We start from the raw sequence: 20,507 nt of genomic DNA, 5'->3' as shown, positions 1-20,507 counted from the left end.
CACACACACACACACACACACACACACACACACACACACAATATGCAGATAGATGGGCACAAAATAAATGTCTCTTGCGGACTCTTGAGGACACACAGACACACAGACACACACACACTCAGTGTAAATGTAATACACACATCCATTCAGCCTGCGTCAGGAGTGTCTGATTGACGGCCCATCAGCAGAGCCTTATTCACTCTACGCTCTCTTAACCAGGGGCAGTGAAGCAGAGGAGCTTCCTGTGGCTCCTGGCTGCTGCTTGCTGCTAACAGGACAGAAGTACAGGAGCTGGTGAGAGACCAAACAAGATAAAGAGGCCATAGAGGTGAAGAACAATGTCATTTGGGTGTTAACATTGTTCTCACTATTAGGGGTTGTTGTATCTCTCTCTCTCTTTCTTTCCTCTATCCCTTTGTATCTCTCTCTCTCTCTCTCTCTCTCTCTCTCTCTCTCGCTCCCTTCTCTCTCCCTTTTGTCTCTCTCTCTTTCCTCTATCCCTTTGTATCTCCCTCTCTCTCTCTCTCTCTCTCGCTCCCTTCTCTCTCCCTTTTTTCCTCTCTCTCTCTATCTGTTTGTCCGTGAAGCTCTATGGAATAACATCCTTGCCTTGTTGTGCTGGCTGCCTTACTGTCGATTTCCAGCACAATGCTGCGATACGCGTGTCAACTGTGCGATGTTCATAATGGTGTTATAATGGTGAATGCTGTGTAGATGAATATCACTAAGGTGTCTCGCTGTGAAGTGGCAATTCCTCATACCACTGTGTTTGTTTAGCAACAACACACACACGCACACACACACACAGAACCCCCCCCCCCCCCCCCTTTTAACACGCAGAACCCCTGGGCCGTCCACTAAGTGAAATATGTGTTGTTCCAGCTTGGTCGGCATGGCGGAGGCAGGGACAGGGAGCAGGGATTGGCTGGAGCTGCGTTAGTATTCCAGCCTTGTTCAGGTGTGACAGCCTGGTGCTCAGATGGGACTCCTGTGTCGTAAGACCCCCTACCCCTCCTACCCCCCCCCCCCCTGCTACTCTGCCCCTGTCTCCCTTCAGACAGGACCCCTGCCTGACTGCCCTCACCCTCTCTCTGACCCCTGATTGTGTACGTGTGTGTGTGTGTGTTTGCAGTGCTGGGATGAATTGTGATGTGCGCTGCCTAGTGGGGAGTGGGGGGTTTGTGGCGCCGGGTGCCTGAGTGCCGGGCACACCTCACCTCCGCCTGCTGCTGGGGCCTTGGCTGGCGCTGCGCTCAGCTGTTGCCTGGCAACCCTCCAATGCTAAGAAGGAGAGGAGTCTGTCTGTACCACTCTCTCTCTCTCTCTCTCTCTCTCTCTCTCTCTCTCTCTCTCTCTCTCTGTTTTGGGCAGTCTTTATTCCATCACCACTGTCCCATTCCCATCATCCCTCCTCCTCCGTCCCCACCCTCCTAATCACTTCTATTTTAGATGCAGCATGGTCTATAGATGCAGCATGGTCTAGATCAGCGGTCGGGAACCTATAGCTCGCGAGCCATATATGGCTCTTCCGGTGACGGCATATGGCTCCCAGACAATTGGGTTGAAAAGTAAAAAAAATAATAAAAAAAAAAAGTTGAAAAAAAAAAATCAGTTTGGAACTGATTTTAAAATACTTGTGATATTGCGTAATAATACTGTGTCATTTTAAAGTAAACAGAAATTAGTTTTGAAGTTAAATTTCACGGGACTCTTCACGGGACCCATGACCCGTGACCCGTGGGTCGGGTCGGGAACCAATGTCTCGCGAGAGTGTCAGAGGTCGTTGTAAAGGTGAATAAATAAAAAACAATTTGATCAGATAGTGAACTAGCTTATACGCTTCAACCCTTGTAACGAGAAAGATGGCAAAAAGAAAAAAAGACGATGATTACCGTGCATTCCAGGCTGCGTGGACAGAGGAATTTGCATTTGTGGAGATCGCAGGATCTGCGGTATGTCTAATATGCAATGATAAAATTGCATCGATGAAACGGTCAAATATAAAGCGGCACTTCGATACGCATCATGCTTCATTTGCATCGAAATATCCAGCGGGGGACAGCAGGAAAAAGGCATGCGAGGAGCTACAGCGGAGAGTGCAGACGAGTCAACAGCAACTGCGTGGGTGGACCAAGCAAGGTGACGGGAATTCCGCTAGCTTTGCGGGTGCTTTGGCAATAGTCAGGAATGGAAAGCCATTCACAGATGGCGAGTATGCCAAAACATTCATGCTTGATGTGGCCAATGAACTGTTTGATGACTTCCCAAATAAAGACAAGATAATCAAACGAATAAAAGACATGCCTCTGTCAGCAAGAACTGTTCACGATCGTAGCATCATGATGGCAAATCAAGTTGAGGAAACACAAATTAAGGACATAAACGCATAATGTTAGCCATCTATCTCAGTTCAGTATATTTGCCAGGTATGCTGCAGGTGACACACTGCGTGAGGAAAGCTTGGCTGTTTTGCCAATGAAAGTGACAACCAGAGGAGAGGATTTATTCACGTCTTTCATGGAGTTTGCTAAAGAAAAAAAACTGCCGATGGATAAACTTATTTCTGTCTGTACTGATGGTGCACCCTGTATGTTGGGGAAGAACAAAGGATTTGTAGCGCTTCTCCGTGAACATGAAAAGAGAGCCATCCTAAGTTTTCATTGCATCCTGCACCAGGAGGCGCTTTGCGCTCAGACGTGTGGCCAGGAGCTAGGTGAGGTGATGTCGCTGGTCATTCGAGTGGTCAACTTCATTGTTGCCCTGAGTGAAATCCGGACTTTTCTTCAAATGAAAGGCGTCAAGCATCCTGAGCTAGACAACACTGACTGGCTCCTGCAGTTTCACTATCTCGTGGACATAACAGGCCATCTGAACCAGCTCAATGTGAAAATGCAAGGTATTGGAAATACAATCTCATCCCTTCAACAAGCAGTGTTTGCATTTGAAAGCAAGCTGGAAGTCTTTCTCAGGGACATTGAAACAGGTCGTCTTCTGCACTTTGTAACACTGCAACAATTTAGAGATGCATGCTTAGCAAGTGACTCCACTCAACATCTGGATCTCCAGCAGCTAGCTGGCTTTACGTCCAATCTCCTGCAGTCATTCAAAGCACGTTTTGGAGAATTTCGTGCGCGCACTGGTCTTTTCAAGTTCATCACTCATCCACATGAGTGTGCAGTGGACAAGATCGACCTGACATGCATCCCTGGGGTCTCTATGGGAGACTTTGAGCTGGAAGTTGCTGACCTGAAGGCATCAGACATGTGGATGAGTAAGTTCAAGACACTTAATGGAGAGTTGGAAAGTCTTGCGCGACAGCGAGCAGAGCTGGCGAGGGAACACAAGTGGACAGAAATTTAAAAACTTCAACCTGACCAGCTGATTCTGAAAACTTGGAACGAGCTTCCTGTGACATACCACACAATGCAGCGTGTTAGTATTGCCGTATTGACCATGTTTGGCTCTACATATGTATGTGAGCAGTCATTCTCGCATATGAGGAACATTAAGACCAACCTACGCTCACGTTTAACTGATGGAAGCCTCAACGCCTGCATGAAGCTCAACCTCACCACGTATGAACCAGACTACAAGGACATCAGCAAAACCATGCAGCACCAGAAATCGCATTAAAAGTAAGACATATTTAATTTATTATATGTTAAAAATACTATATGGCTCTCAATGAAATACATTTAGAAATATTTGGCTTTTATGGCTCTCCCAGTCAAAAAGGTTCCCGACCCCTGGTCTAGATGCAGCATGGTCTAGATGCAGCATGGTCTAGATCAGGGGTGAGCAATTATTTTTTCCCCAGGGGGCCAAATGAGCAACTGAAAATATTTGTGAGAATAAATGGGCTTCAAAATAAAAGCAATGCGGTTTTAGTCCACCCATAAGATAATTAGAAAATTATTAAAATTAAAATAAATTCGTACAATACCCAGGTCTGGTCTATAGATGCAGCATGGTCTAGATGCAGCATGGTCTAGATGCAGCATGGTCTAGCGGTCTCTCTCATTATCGCTCCTCCCCACCCCGCTCTCTCTCATTCCCTCCTTCTCTCACTCCTCTCCATCTCTCCATCTCTCTCCTCTCTCTCAGTTCCTTTCCCTTTCATATTCTAATCGAGTTTCCTCCTCCGTGGTGGGGTGTGAGTCTGGGGACTGTGTTAACCCTTCGCTGTGCTGAGTCTGGGGACTGTGTTAACCCTTCGCTGTGCTGAGCCTGGCCTTGGCCTTCCTTCATTACCCAGATGTCTGTGAAGTTCTGTTAGCGGGCCCACCACCAACCCTCCCCCTCGCCTCCCTACCAAATTGCCCGTAGAGGATGAGAGGGGAAGGAAGAGAGGAGAGGAGAGGAAAGAGGAGAGGGATGGAAGTATTTAGGTTTAGACATTTAGATGAGATGCCCCCCAAAAATGACCCAGCCAGCTGGAGAACTTGATGTTTCCAACGGGAGTCTTTGTGTATTTATGTTTGTGTATTTATGTTTGTGTATTTATGTTTGTTTGCGGGGTTACAAATATCTAGCTTTGGGTTGTTCTCCCATTAAGTTTGCTTGGGAATCCTCACACCTACGTCCTCTCTCTCTCTCTTTCTCACTTCATCTTTCCTTCCATTCTCCCACATTTTCTCTCTGCCTCTCACCTTACTTCCCACCCCCCTCTCTTATTCTCTTCTTGCTTCTCCCTCCCACTATCTTCTCCCCCTCCGTTCCCACACCTGTCGGGGGTGTTCACATCATGCCTGTGTTTGTGCTGAGGGCAGCAGTTTGTCGGCCGCTCATGAATATTCAGCAGCGCTCCAGGTAACGAGCCACTGAGAGGGAATGAACACAGTATGAGGGAGGGAGGGAGGGAGGGAGAGGTAGAGATTGTAGGGTAGAGAGGGAATGCATGATTGAGAGAGGGAGAGAGAGAGAGAAGGGGAGAGAGAGGAAGCAAGGAAGGACCAAGCAGCACCAGTAGTATGGTTGAGATGCAGAGAAAGAGAGAGAGAGAATGACCACAGAGAAAGAGAGAGAGAATGACCACAGAGAAAGAGAGAGAAAATGACCACAGAGAAAGAGAGAGAGAAAATGACCACAGAGAAAGAGAGAGAGAAAATGACCACAGAGAAAGAGATAGAGAGAATGACCACAGAGAAAGAGATAGAGAAAATGACCACAGAGAAAGAGAGAGAGAAAATGACGACAGAGAAAGAGAGAGGGTATGATTGAGAGATAGGGTGTGTGGACAGGATGTAAAGCCATTAACCCGTGGGCCCTGTTGAGGTCCTGTTTGGTGGCTGGTAGACAGGGGGAGGGGGGGGGGGGGGACAATGGTGTCCCCGGGCAGGGCCTGACGCTGAGGAACTGACCCCCTTGTCTCGGCACTGCCTGTGATGGATGACCATGGGTCTGGGTCCTCACAAAACCAATCACGCACTCCGATAGCCGGTCACACCAGCCCGGCAGTGGCCAGGCAGACCAATCAAAGGCTCTGGACACACCAGAGCAGGAAGAGCCCTGAGGTTGTACTGTATACCTGCATGTGAACTCACCTTACAAACTGTCATGTTGATACTGGCCAGTGAGAAGTACAGAAAGACTGTGTAAGGTAGTGAGATGAAATGGATAGGGAAATTCTGCTGATAATAATAATAATAATAATTCATTGAATTTATATAGCGTTTTTCCGAGGCTCAAAGACGCTGACAATATAGGGGATACGGAAAACACAAAAACAACAAGTAACATGGAACACAGAGTCAGCGAACGGGGAGGGGGGGGGGGGGGTGGTAGGGACAGGGGAGGTGGTTAGGGGTAGGGGAGGCTGTATGCATATCAGGGGGGTGGCAGGGTTAGGGGAGATGGGTAGGGGTAGGGGAGGTTGTATGCGTGTCAAGGGGGGGGGGGGCAGGGATGGGGGAGATGGCTAGGGGTATGTAGCTGTAGGCATGGGAGAACAGGTAGGTTTTGAGGTGGGATTTAAAAGTGAGGAGTGAGGGTGAGTCTCTGAGTGGTTGAGGGAGAGAGTTCCAGAGGCGGGGTGCAGCTCGTGAAAAGGCACGGTGACCGAAGCCTTTAAGTTTTGAGGGTGGGACAGTGAGGGGAACAATGGATGAGGATCGGAGGGTACGGGTAGGGCGGTCAGTCAGGTAAGGGGGGGCCGGGCTATGGAGGGCTTTGTATGTGAGGATGAGGATTTTGAATTGGATGCGTTCTTTGATGGGGAGCCAGTGGAGAGAGTGGAGGACAGGAGTGATGTGGTCACGGGAGCGGGTGTTTGAAAGGAGGTGTGCAGCAGAGTTTTGGACCATCTGGAGTCTATGGAGGGAGCGGGAGGTGATGAGTAGGGAGTTGCAGTAGTCAAGGCGGGAGGAGATGAGAAGATGGATAGCGGTTACTAAGCGTTAAGGCAGAGGTTGTACATTGTTTCCCTTTTTTAAATTTATTTTTATTGTATTTTATCTTTACCTTTTCTTTTTTACTGTTTTCCCCTACTTTTATATTCATTCTATGCTTGTACATGTTTTTATATATGTTTGTATATTCACTTTATGTTCTTATTCCTGTTGTAAAGCACTTTGAGCTGCATTTCTTGCATGAAAGGTGCTATATACATAAAGCTTTACTTACTTACTTACTTACTTACTTACGCTGTCGTGGAAAGTGTAGGGAGAGACTTTGAGACTTTGCACGAATAGGCACATACACAATATTTGTCGAACCACTGTTGATTATGGTCGCAATCATAAGCCAGTCTGTCTCTTGCGAAAACAGAAGACAGAAGACCCCCTTTACACAATATAGTAGTCAAATATATATACCGGTAGTCAAATAATAATGTTTTGCTTGCCATGCAATCAACTTGTCAATCAATTTGTTGGAATTTTGTATTTTTTGCCCCAAGCACAGGGACGATGTGGCCTTAAGACAGTGGGGAGGACGATGTGGTCTGTGTGGTCAAAGACGGACATCCGTATCTAGGGAGGGTCAAACACGGACATCCGTATCTAGGGAGGGTGATGCTCCAGGTGTCTGTTCCTGCCCCCCCAATGTTCTTTTCACCCCCACTAGTTTCAAGGCATCAGACAGATGCAACTTCATTAAGAAATAACATTTCTATCTCTGTGAACTCCCAGGTGGTAAATATACTCGCCTGGGTCTGTTAGTTCAAACATTCCTCCTCTAATTTGGTAATCAAGTCATATTAGTTCAAAATAATACATTTGTAACATAATAGAACGTTGAGGTACAATGTGTTCTATGCTTCATACAATGATTACACAATGTGATTAAATGATAAATGATTAAATGCTTAAATGATTAGTAACATCAACTTTATTCATGCTTACTAGCAATTCATATTACAAATATTTATTTCACCAGTACCCTGGTGTTCCCTACCTGTCTCCCCTTCCCTACCTGTCTGCCCTTCCCTACCTGTCTCTCCTTCCCTACCTGTCTGCCCTTCCTTCCCTACCTGTCTGCCCTTCCCTACCTGTCTCTCCTTCCCTACCTGTCTCTCCTTCCCTACCTGTCTGCCCTTCCCTACCTGTCTGCCCTTCCCTACCTGTCTGCCCTTCCCTACCTGTCTCTCCTTCCCTACCTGTCTGCCCTTCCCTACCTGTCTCTCCTTCCCTACCTGTCTCTCCTTCCCTACCTGTCTCCCCTTCCCTACCTGTCTCTCCTTCCCTACCTGTCTCTCCTTCTCTACCTGTCTCTCCTTCCCTACCTGTCTCTCCTTCCCTACCTGTCTCCCCTTCCCTACCTGTCTGCCCTTCCCTACCTGTCTCTCCTTCCCTACCTGTCTCCCCTTCCCTACCTGTCTGCCCTTCCCTATCTGTCTCCCCTTCCCTACCTGTCTGCCCTTCCCTACCTGTCTCTCCTTCCCTACCTGTCTGCCCTTCCCTACCTGTCTGCCCTTCCCTACCTGTCTCTCCTTCCCTACCTGTCTCTCCTTCCCTACCTGTCTCTCCTTCCCTACCTGTCTCTCCTTCCCTACCTGTCTGCCCTTCCCTACCTGTCTGCCCTTCCCTACCTGTCTGCCCTTCCTTCCCTACCTGTCTCCCCTTCCCTACCTGTCTGCCCTTCCCTACCTGTCTGCCCTTCCCTATCTGTCTGCCCTTCCCTACCTGTCTCTCCTTCCCTACCTGTCTGCCCTTCCCTATCTGTCTGCCCTTCCCTACCTGTCTCTCCTTCCCTATCTGTCTGCCCTTCCCTACCTGTCTCTCCTTCCCTACCTGTCTGCCCTTCCCTATCTGTCTGCCCTTCCCTACCTGTCTCTCCTTCCCTACCTGTCTGCCCTTCCCTACCTGTCTGCCCTTCCCTACCTGTCTGCCCTTCCCTACCTGTCTGCCCTTCCCTATCTGTCTGCCCTTCCCTACCTGTCTCTCCTTCCCTACCTGTCTGCCCTTCCCTACCTGTCTGCCCTTCCCTACCTGTCTCCCCTTCCCTACCTGTCTGCCCTTCCCTACCTGTCTCTCCTTCCCTACCTGTCTGCCATTCCCTACCTGTCTCTCCTTCCCTACCTGTCTCTCCTTCCCTACCTGTCTGCCCTTCCCTACCTGTCTCTCCTTCCCTACCTGTCTGCCCTTCCCTACCTGTCTCTCCTTCCCTACCTGTCTCCCCTTCCCTACCTGTCTGCCCTTCCCTACCTGTCTCTCCTTCCCTACCTGTCTCACCTTCCCTACCTGTCTCCCCTTCCCTACCTGTCTGCCCTTCCCTACCTGTCTCTCCTTCCCTACCTGTCTCCCCTTCCCTACCTGTCTGCCCTTCCCTACCTGTCTCTCCTTCCCTACCTGTCTGCCCTTCCCTACCTGTCTGCCCTTCCCTACCTGTCTGCCCTTCCCTACCTGTCTCTCCTTCCCTACCTGTCTGCCCTTCCCTACCTGTCTCTCCTTCCCTACCTGTCTGCCCTTCCCTACCTGTCTCTCCTTCCCTACCTGTCTGCCCTTCCCTACCTGTCTCTCCTTCCCTACCTGTCTGCCCTTCCCTACCTGTCTGCCCTTCCCTACCTGTCTCTCCTTCCCTACCTGTCTGCCCTTCCCTACCTGTCTGCCCTTCCTTCCCTACCTGTCTCCCCTTCCCTACCTGTCTGCCCTTCCCTACCTGTCTCCCCTTCCCTACCTGTCTGCCCTTCCCTACCTGTCTGCCCTTCCCTATCTGTCTCTCCTTCCCTACCTGTCTCTCCTTCCCTACCTGTCTGCCCTTCCCTACCTGTCTCTCCTTCCCTACCTGTCTCTCCTTCCCTACCTGTCTGCCCTTCCCTACCTGTCTCTCCTTCCCTACCTGTCTCCCCTTCCCTACCTGTCTGCCCTTCCCTACCTGTCTCTCCTTCCCTACCTGTCTCTCCTTCCCTACCTGTCTGCCCTTCCCTACCTGTCTGCCCTTCCCTACCTGTCTCTCCTTCCCTACCTGTCTGCCCTTCCCTACCTGTCTCTCCTTCCCTACCTGTCTCTCCTTCCCTACCTGTCTCTCCTTCCCTACCTGTCTGCCCTTCCCTACCTGTCTCTCCTTCCCTACCTGTCTCCCCTTCCCTACCTGTCTGCCCTTCCCTACCTGTCTCTCCTTCCCTACCTGTCTCTCCTTCCCTACCTGTCTGCCCTTCCCTACCTGTCTCTCCTTCCCTACCTGTCTCCCCTTCCCTACCTGTCTGCCCTTCCCTACCTGTCTCTCCTTCCCTACCTGTCTGCCCTTCCCTACCTGTCTGCCCTTCCCTACCTGTCTCCCCTTCCCTACCTGTCTCTCCTTCCCTACCTGTCTCCCCTTCCCTACCTGTCTCTCCTTCCCTACCTGTCTCCCCTTCCCTACCTGTCTCTCCTTCCCTACCTGTCTCCCCTTCCCTACCTGTCTGCCCTTCCCTACCTGTCTCTCCTTCCCTACCTGTCTCTCCTTCCCTACCTGTCTGCCCTTCCCTACCTGTCTGCCCTTCCCTACCTGTCTGCCCTTCCCTACCTGTCTGCCCTTCCCTACCTGTCTGCCCTTCCCTATCTGTCTCTCCTTCCCTACCTGTCTCCCCTTCCCTACCTGTCTGCCCTTCCCTACCTGTCTCTCCTTCCCTACCTGTCTGCCCTTCCCTACCTGTCTGCCCTTCCCTACCTGTCTCCCCTTCCCTACCTGTCTCTCCTTCCCTACCTGTCTCCCCTTCCCTACCTGTCTCTCCTTCCCTACCTGTCTGCCCTTCCCTACCTGTCTGCCCTTCCCTACCTGTCTGCCCTTCCCTACCTGTCTGCCCTTCCCTACCTGTCTCTCCTTCCCTACCTGTCTGCCCTTCCCTACCTGTCTCTCCTTCCCTACCTGTCTGCCCTTCCCTACCTGTCTGCCCTTCCCTACCTGTCTCTCCTTCCCTACCTGTCTCTCCTTCCCTACCTGTCTCTCCTTCCCTACCTGTCTCTCCTTCCCTACCTGTCTCCCCTTCCCTACCTGTCTGCCCTTCCCTACCTGTCTGCCCTTCCCTACCTGTCTCCCCTTCCCTACCTGTCTGCCCTTCCCTACCTGTCTCCCCTTCCCTACCTGTCTGCCCTTCCCTACCTGTCTCCCCTTCCCTACAGAGTTTGGACTCTGGAAGGTTCTGCCTACAGGCCAGAGAGACTCATGGTACACTGCCATGTGGTACTAAAACAGAGAGACTCATGGTACACTGCCATGTGGTACTAAAACAGACATTCGTGGACTCATCCCTTACATGCCTTTTGCACGCGCATATGTGTACAGGCACACACACACACACACACACACACACACACACACACACACACACACACACACACACACACTAACTGATGCACACACAGGCATTTCCGCATCCACCCACACAGAATAATATTGAGCTTTCCACTGATGTATTTGATAGAGAGAACTATTAAGATGGTGATTTTCTCTCCCTCTCTGCAGATGAGAAATTCATAGTTTTTCATCCATCTAATATTTCAGACCGACAGAATACAGAGTTATTACTCTGCTAATTACCTCTCAGAATATCTAATTTTCCCCCCAAATTAAATCAGACTCTGATTATAATGCGAAAATTATGATAGGGGCATTAAAGATGTAAATGGGATTGATTAGTCCGAGATCAGAGGGGGGGAAGGACGGATTCTCAATACCCAGATCAATGGAGGGGAGAGAGTGGAAGAAGAGGAGAAAACACAGCGATGAGACAACGGGCATGTTGAGTAATCAAGGTGGACGTACACAGCACACCGTAGAACGCCAGACCTCAGCCACATTTGATTTGAGCACCTTTCTGCCAAAAAAGTAAGCTAAGCTATCATCATTACCATTATTATTAGCGACATGACTAAGGAGTATCCCGCTGTTCAGTGAGAGGAAGAGGTGGGAACGGCGTGGGATTGAATAGCCTCAGATTGGTCGCAGTGATTTAATCGCTCGCTAGTAATTACTGACTGAGTTTATTCAGGAGGCCTCCTTATCCAGGCCATTGGCAAAGCTTACAGACTTACCATATTCATGAGCGGCGCTCTAAAAACAGCTAAACACTGATCCGTCAACCTAAGGACAGCAGCCCAGTCCACAAACCACTTCCATGACCACCAACCCCCCAAGGTATAGGGGCCACATAGTAATGAGTTTGCTATCTATAATTCCCTTCTATAATCCATGGGCTGGATATGGATGTGGATGCCTGCATTGGCTTGTTGCTGGTGTTGGGCGTTAACCACAATTGTGTTCCTTGAGTGCCGAGGAGATTGTGCTCTTTAGTTGCTTGTTTGAGGAAATACATTCGAGTTACCTGTGGTGTGTGTGTGTGTGTGTGTGTGTGTGTGTGTGCCATGTGTGTAAGCGTGTTTGGAGGTTCAACAATCTCTCTGCGAATCTCCTCCTCACTGCCAGCATGCTGATGTCACCACATTAACAGAAGCTGATAATGACAGTGATTGAGGTCCTCCACTAACTTCTCCCTTCTTCCCCCTCTCTCCCATCCTCCCTCCCCCCTTCCTTCCTCCCTCCCTCCCACCCATCCCGCTCTATAATCTTGTTCTCTTCTTACTCCCATGTCTTCCCTCTCGCAATAAGCAAATCTTGAGTACATCTTAACTGCCTCAAACAAGAAAAGCTGCAGCCTTGGACAGGCTGGGAGATGCGGGCAGCCGTGTGGCGGCGGTAAGGATGGTGGTGAGACAACGGCGAAGCAGCTACAGTAAATGGGATGTCTGCGGGGAGACTGTTGGTTCTCCCGACAAAAGGCTTTGTGCAAGTCATTGTTCCAAGGAATGTGTACAGCGTCTGTGTGAGGAATGTGTACAGGGTCTGTGTGAGGGGCGATAAGAGAAATGCACATTCCATTCAATAATACCCCTCGACCTGAGCCCCGGGAAGATAAAATGCCTTAATGTTAGGGTAATGTTGTTTAGGTCTTTTTTTTCTTCTTCAATGAATATAATCCAAACCATGTTATTTACATTTGGGGGATTATGGGGTATCTGAGCCGTGATAAGTATGAGGCATGTTCCATGGGATTATACCGAAGACGGGATGAGATTTAGACAGCTACTCCACACAGTTGATAGTTAACCGTGGATGCTGGTTATGACCAGAATAGAATAAGACACTAGGTTCATTAAGATGCCTATGATCATTTATAGGAGCTCAGTGGTGTGTATGGTTGTGTCAGGAAACCAAATGTTAATCCCATACAGAGAGAGACATCCATTGATAATGCAATGCAGGTGGGGATCAAACACTTCCTGTGTTATCGTGTGACCTCTGGCGCGTGGTTATGACCTCAGCGTATGGATTGTACTACTAAAGCCAGGGATGACCCGTACACAGCATATTAAAGGGACGGGCACACAGCGACCTCACCAAAGGAAGGGTGAGCTGTCGATCTGCCATTAGACTTGCTAATGGCCTAAAACACCCTCCAACACAAAAACAAAAGAGGATGTTGAGGATGTTTGGAAGCTGAAAAGACGTTGTACTGATGCCTGTAACCACGAGTCCCCGTGCTGGGTTCAGGGGAGGGCTGGCGGAGGTAGAAATCAGAGGACGGCTCATTGAAAAGGTTTGATACCATTCCTCGTTCAATTCAATTCATTACAATGGACCTAGCGCTAAGCCACGCCCCAAAATAGAAATTGTCCAATCATATCACAGCAAAAGTCACTACAGGCAGAAAACTCAGACAAACAACTCGCTAATATCTGATGGTGAAAAGCTTCTAGACTAAATATTCTTGTCATCTTTAAAAAAACATGTCTATTACTTGCTGTGGTAAATAAAACAATTTGAACTCCTGCCATTGTAAGTCATTGAATGTCATTCAGTCACGGTCGGTCAGTCAGTCACTGTCAGTGAAGAATTTGAGCGAGCGTTGTTTGTTTATCCGGGTTTTCAAAGGGGGTGTGGCTTAGCGATAGGTCTATTATCCCGTCCCTCGATTTCTTCCTCTGTCAAGTCTTTCCACGTTGAGAATAAAGGGCCTTCCTGGACTTGTCCTTGGAACAGCCCCTCACGCACGCTCACACTCTTTAGCCTGTGGAAGCGTCGCTGGCCGGGTCACGCGTCAACGACAAGCGCCCTCTCGTCCCGGAGGACCGACGCAAGCGCACAGTCAAAGTGACAAGTAATAACAGAGGGACCTTAATAATAGATGTGCTAATTGCTTTTGTCGACTTCTACATTTTGTATGCACTCGTATTACTCAATGTGTCAGGGAGGGAGGAGGGGGGCGGGGGTTTGGGGGTTGTCTGGCGTTTTGTAGATGACAACGCTTAACTTACCCGACTCGAGAAAGACGCGGAGACAGCGGCTAACGCTAGTTAATGAGGAGAACTGATGAAAAAAAAAAGTGCTTTTGAAAAAAGTTCGTAAGAAGTGAAGTTCCGAGTTAGATTAGAAGAGTGCATCAAGGTTGTGATGAGGACCACCACCGCCGCCACCATCGCCGCCGATCACCACCAGAGAAGAAGACATACCTCAGTTACACCCCTACCTACTATCCTCACCTACTATCCTCCTCTACCTACTATCCTCTACCTACTATCCTCCTCTACTATCCTCCTCTACTATCCTCCTCTACTATCCTCTACCTACTATCCTCCTCTACTATCCTCTACCTACTATCCTCTACCTACTATCCTCTACCTACTATCCTCTACCTACTATCCTCTACCTACTATCCTCTACCTACTATCCTCTACCTACTATCCTCTACCTACTATCCTCCTCTACTATCCTCCTCTACTATCCTCTACCTACTATCCTCTACCTACTATCCTCTACCTACTATCCTCCTCTACTATCCTCTACCTACTATCCTCTACCTACTATCCTCTACCTACTATCCTCTACCTACTATCCTCTACCTACTATCCTCTACCTACTATCCTCTACCTACTATCCTCTACCTACTATCCTCTACCTACTATCCTCTACCTACTATCCTCTACCTACTATCCTCTACCTACTATCCTCTACCTACTATCCTCTACCTACTATCCTCTACCTACTATCCTCTACCTACTATCCTCTACCTACTATCCTCTACCTACTATCCTCCTCTACTATCCTCTACCTACTATCCTCCTCTACTATCCTCTACCTACTATCCTCTACCTACTATCCTCCTCTACTATCCTCCTCTACTATCCTCTACCTACTATCCTCTACCTACTATCCTCCTCTACTATCCTCCTCTACTATCCTCTACCTACTATCCTCTACCTACTATCCTCTACCTACTATCCTCTACCTACTATCCTCTACCTACTATCCTCTACCTACTATCCTCTACCTACTATCCTCTACCTACTATCCTCTACCTACTATCCTCTACCTACTATCCTCTACCTACTATCCTCTACCTACTATCCTCTACCTACTATCCTCTACCTACTATCCTCTACCTACTATCCTCTACCTACTATCCTCCTCTACTATCCTCTACCTACTATCCTCTACCTACTATCCTCCTCTACTATCCTCTACCTACTATCCTCTACCTACTATCCTCTACCTACTATCCTCTACCTACTATCCTCTACCTACTATCCTCTACCTACTATCCTCTACCTACTATCCTCCTCTACTATCCTCTACCTACTATCCTCCTCTACTATCCTCTACCTACTATCATCTACCTACTATCCTCTACCTACTATCCTCTACCTACTATCCTCTACCTACTATCCTCTACCTACTATCCTCTACCTACTATCCTCTACCTACTATCCTCTACCTACTATCCTCTACCTACTATCCTCTACCTACTATCCTCTACCTACTATCCTCTACCTACTATCCTCTACCTACTATCCTCTACCTACTATCCTCCTCTACTATCCTCTACCTACTATCCTCTACCTACTATCCTCTACCTACTATCCTCTACCTACTATCCTCCTCTACTATCCTCTACCTACTATCATCTACCTACTATCCTCTACCTACTATCCTCTACCTACTATCCTCCTCTACTATCCTCCTCTACTATCCTCTACCTACTATCCTCCTCTACTATCCTCCTCTACTATCCTCTACCTACTATCCTCTACCTACTATCCTCTACCTACTATCCTCTACCTACTATCCTCCTCTACCTTTTTTTACTATATTGTTGTTTCTATCTTTATGTCCTATGCAACAACCACCAAGTCAATTTCCTGTATGTGCGAATATACTTGGCAATAAAAAGAATTCAGATTGTGATATTCCAAGGGCTTGTAAGGTAGGTACTCACACAGTCTAATGTGACATTAGCCCTGCCAAGGTGAGGTGATACAGGAGAGAGGAGGAGGGACGTTCTGACAGATCTACCAGACGGTCCCCCCACAGCCAGGGACTCAGCCGCCGCCAGATTGGGACATTCACCTTGCTGCACGGGAGACTGCCCTGAGTGCTCTTTGTGTGACGAGCGCCGGGTCGCATCGGTGAATCGAAGTGGAGAAAGTACAGTGTTCAACTCAATTCTGCTGATTATACCTATTTTAAAATGTTCCCCTCTCTCTCTCTCTCTCTCTCTCTCTCTCTCTCTCTCTCTCTCTCTCTCTCTCTCTCTCTCTCTCTCCGTCACGCTCTTTTGTCTGTGAATATGTGAACTACCTGGGGAGACAGCTGATGTCCTTTTAGAGAGAGAGAGAGAGAGAGAGAGAGAGAGAAAGAGAGAGAGAGAGGAGAGGTTCTGCTTGGCATATGGAAGTATACAGCAGTAATCCATATTCAGGTGCAGGAGCAAGGTTTCACTGTATCAGCATTATTATTAATAATGATAACAACAACAACAACCACAACTATAATAATAATAATAAAAACAATGATAATAATCATCATCATCATCATCATCATCGTCGTCTTAATGCTGATAAAGTGGAACCGTGTTCCTGTCTGAATATGGGTTACTGTATAATAATGATATTAATGATAATAATACTATTAACAATACTACTACTACTACTACTACTACTACTACTACTACTACTACTACTACTACTACTACTACTACTACTACTACTACTAATAATAATAATAATAATAATAATAATGAGAAGAATTATATTATTATTATTATTATTTTAATGTGAGATGATTATAGCCTCCCTCCCCGTGCCCCAGTAGCATGGTGAAATCATGAAGACATTTTTGTTATCTTGTGGTTCTGTCGGCGAACAGACAAGGTCAATAGTGTAGCAGTTTGCTGGTCATGGTAACTGGCAGAGTCAGAGCTGCACTCGCTCTCCTGCTCAGGTGGTTGGCTGGTTTGGCTGCTCATCCGGGAAGAACTTATAATGCATGGTCGTTATAATTGCAAAACGAGAGCGCGAGAGGAGAACAGGAAACACATTAATGAGAGAATGTGGATATAAAACATAAGATTATAATGTATTACTGCACTTGCTTTCTTACTCCTATTTGATACTGTACACTCACACATACACACACACACACAGACACAGACACAGACACAGACACACAGACACAGACACGCACGCACGCGGCGGTATTAAGGGGAGTGATTTATGGTGGGGTCAAGTGTAGCACTGTTCCCATGCAGAAGCGAAAAACCAGTCGGTTTTAACAGTTTAACAACGGGGCGTCCGTTCAGAATGTGCGCTACTGTCTCCCTCTCTCTATTGCTGTGCAGCAGACAGTATGGCTCGTGTTTCGATGGGTACCAAGTGGACAAGTTGGTTTTAGTGGGCAGTACCTGGAGACGGGCTTTTACTGTGAACTTCCGAATGTCTTCATGCAGGGTCATATGTTTCAGTGCTGTGTGGAGACGCTGTGGTCAGCGCAGGACAAGCAGGCCAGTCTCCCCTGTAGGAGTAGTCCTGTGCTGTCCAGTGATGAATCAATCCCATCGGAAATGATTTATTCTGTCTCTTGTGGAGTTTTGGGGATAGAGATGTTGTGTGTTTTCACCCAGTGTGAAGGTTTCCTCCACTATGACCCAGTGTGAAGGTTTCCTCCACTATGACCCAGTGTGAAGGTTTCCTCCACTATGACGGTTGGATCCGTGGATCCTGTTGAGTTCTTCCAGCAGCTGTAGGTTTGCGTGGTCACACAGGTCTTTAGCTGTAAGTTTGCATGGTTACACAGGTCTTTCAAATCAAGCCAGTCAGAGCACACTCCAAAGCCCGGGGTGTGGGTGCCTAGCTTTCTCTTGAAGCCCAGGAAACTGCCGTCCTCTGATGTTGAACGAGGGATCTTGTGTTTTCTTAGGTGTAAGAGGAGGGAAGCGCGGGCTAGTTCACGCACGGCTGGGTCGTCATTGTTCAGCATTGTTAGGAGGTTGCACACACACACACACACACACACACACACACAAACCCTCCCACCAGGAGGCAACAACCTTTATACCCAAAATACTCTCTCCAGCTCCAATGAAATGTTCTCATTTTAGACCTCCATCTTAAAAAGAAAACTCAACAAAAGGCTCCCGACCTAAACAACGGTGAGTCATTCTGAGGGTTCTCTCGTATTCCTATTTACTAAATGTCATCAGAGACAGAGAGATTCTCTAACACCCAGACACACAGACACACAGTGCATGTAATGCATGCAGGCGGAGGAGACGGTAATAATCCACTGGGCCAGAAATGAAGCTCTGACAAAAGGTTATGAATTAGAGATTAATAATTCATAATCAACCTTGAGGAGGAGAGAGAGAGCGAATGAAAACACGTCGATTTTCCACCCGTACGGATTCTCTCATGTGAACGGGACTCAATAGGAGAGCTTAGAATACATCTCACCTCGCTGTGGTTATTAGACAATAGAACAGGAACACCTCAGGCCTGAGGTACACTGCTCCTGTACCTGGCGTGTGTGTGTGTGTGTGTTTGTATGTGGGTGCGTGTGTGTGTGTGTCTGTGTGTGTTGTGTGTGAGAGTGAGACAAAGAGCGACAGAGAGAGCGAGAAAGAAAGAACCAGAGAAAGAGAGTTTGTGGGAACGTGTGTTAGGAGATGTGTTTGTGTCGTTATGGTTTCATAACAGGGTAATTAGTAGCTTCAGATACAGTAACAGCTACTAGAGAATACAAGGAACATTCGACTGGTTGCGCACTTGTCACTCTGAGGCTGCTCTGCTGTTCTTACAGGACAGCCCACCACTTTGAAACCCATTAAAATCATGTTTGTTTTCTCTTGTATGTTTTATATATAGAAATCTAATATCATAATTACGTCAAACTACTAAACTACAGTATACCGGTCCAGCCTACAAACCCTGCATCCTAAGAGCCCAATACACCTTAAACACTGACTCCACCAGGCCAACCTCATCAAACAACCTTTCCTCCTCTTCCTCTCCTCTCCCCCACCAGTGCTGGAGATAGACAGACAGAGACAGAGGAAGACAGGATATGACACCCTCCTACTCCTGTGATGACCCCCCCCCCCCCCCTTCTGATCGATCATCTCCCCCGGGGCACCTGAGACAATCAGCGCCTGCTGATTGGTGTCCCTCTCGCTCTCCTGAACCGTCCCTTCCACTCTCGTCAACTCTCTCTCTATCTCTCCTTGTCATCCCTCTCTCCCAATTCTCTCTCAACAAACTCATTGCCTCACACACTCTCTCTCCCTCCCCCCCCCCTCTCTCTCTGTCTCTCTCTATCTATCTATCTATCTATCTATCTATCTATCTATCTATCTATCTATTATCTCTCACAACCATCCATGGAGCATCATTGAATTGAATTGGCTCTGGTATGATGATGGAAGTGGAGCTGAGGGTGCCTAGTGTGTGTGTATCCTTAGTAGTGTTGCATGTGTCTGTGTGTGTGTGTGTGTGTGTGTGTGTGTGTGTGTGAGAATGTGTTTGTGTGTGTGTGTGTGCGTGTGTGTTCCTAATGGTGTTGCTCATTGTACTGGTTCTACAAAAGTATCACGACATCCTGCTTTGAAATTAGTTTATTTTATCATGAGTGCCTGACGCTGAACGTCTTTTGATTTGAGCGGAATATCATCTTATAAATCCACTCTGTGATATGGATTTTGGCTACATATATTACATTCACGCTGTGATATGGATTCTGGCGATAGGCCTACCTCCAGTAGTGGGTTTCTCTCCTCCTAACAAGTGCAGGTTGTGTGCGGCCAACAGTTTAATACAGTAAGTTAAAAATGAATAAGAGACACTCCATGACAACATGAACACTTTAGCTCTGGAATGAGCACACTCACGTTTTCTTACACGTGACAGGCAGCAAGACATAGCTGGGATTAGGCGTGAACACATGCTATGAAGTATAGAATGATACAATTAGAAAATATAATTTTCGTGTCCCAGGAGTCAGTTGGAAGTGCCATGCCGTGACTTCATGGTGTGACCATGTTAGCTTATTAAAGGATAACAGGATATTCTTTGTCTTGTTGCCGTGGTATCGTTTGGGAATCAAAGATTGTGATACTTAACACTAGAACAGCCGTGACTTTTTACCTACAATAAGAGCTCTTATGACCCCCTCTTTACAATGCTCAAGCTGCTATTTACACACAACGACCACTAGTTGGCCGTTTGTAAATTAACCTGCCTCCTACACTGATAAACGGCAAAATAGCTTTATATCAGCTCATCCTGATGTGACATTGAAAATGTAAGGATACTGGGTGGTAGAACGTACATATCTAGGAAAAGTCATGAAAGGAGGGTCCTGAAATTTGATAGAGTGCAAAGATATAAACACATTTTTACTCACACACTCACTGACTCTTGGCTGATTAAGTGTTAAGCTGGTAGCAGTAGTATCGAAATCACAATAGTACAGTAGTAAGTACTGGTAAGGAGTATCACATGGAAGATTCCAAGTGTGTTGGAGCTAGGGTGAGCTGTGGATGAGTGTCTGTAGGGGGTGAGAGTGTTTGTTTTTGTGTGAGTGTGAGTGTTTGTTACGTCTTTTCTATGTGTGTATGTGTGCGCGTGTGTGTGTGTGTGTGTGTCTTCACATGAATGGGTGAATCTATATACAGTACCAGTCAAAGGTTTGGACACACTTTCCCATTCAATGGATGGCTATGCATTGATCTAATTTGTGGTGTGTGTGTACGTATAAATGTATGT

General features: G+C 47.6%; 1 protein-coding gene across 8 annotated transcripts in view; it reads right to left on the bottom strand.

The window, feature by feature from the left end:
* nlgn2a (neuroligin 2a) overlaps positions 1 to 20,507 on the bottom strand; it is a gene marked incomplete at both ends in the record, with an annotated part of 150,007 nt that overhangs the window by 41,002 nt on the left and 88,498 nt on the right. The gene's annotated exons all lie outside the window — the stretch shown is intronic.

This window comes from Nansenia antarctica, assembly GCF_963989245.1.
Source record: "Nansenia antarctica genome assembly, chromosome: 17".
Lineage (NCBI taxonomy): Eukaryota > Metazoa > Chordata > Actinopteri > Argentiniformes > Microstomatidae > Nansenia > Nansenia antarctica.
The sequence above is the reverse complement of the archived record's forward strand: the minus strand, read 5'-3'. Positions and strand labels throughout refer to the sequence as shown.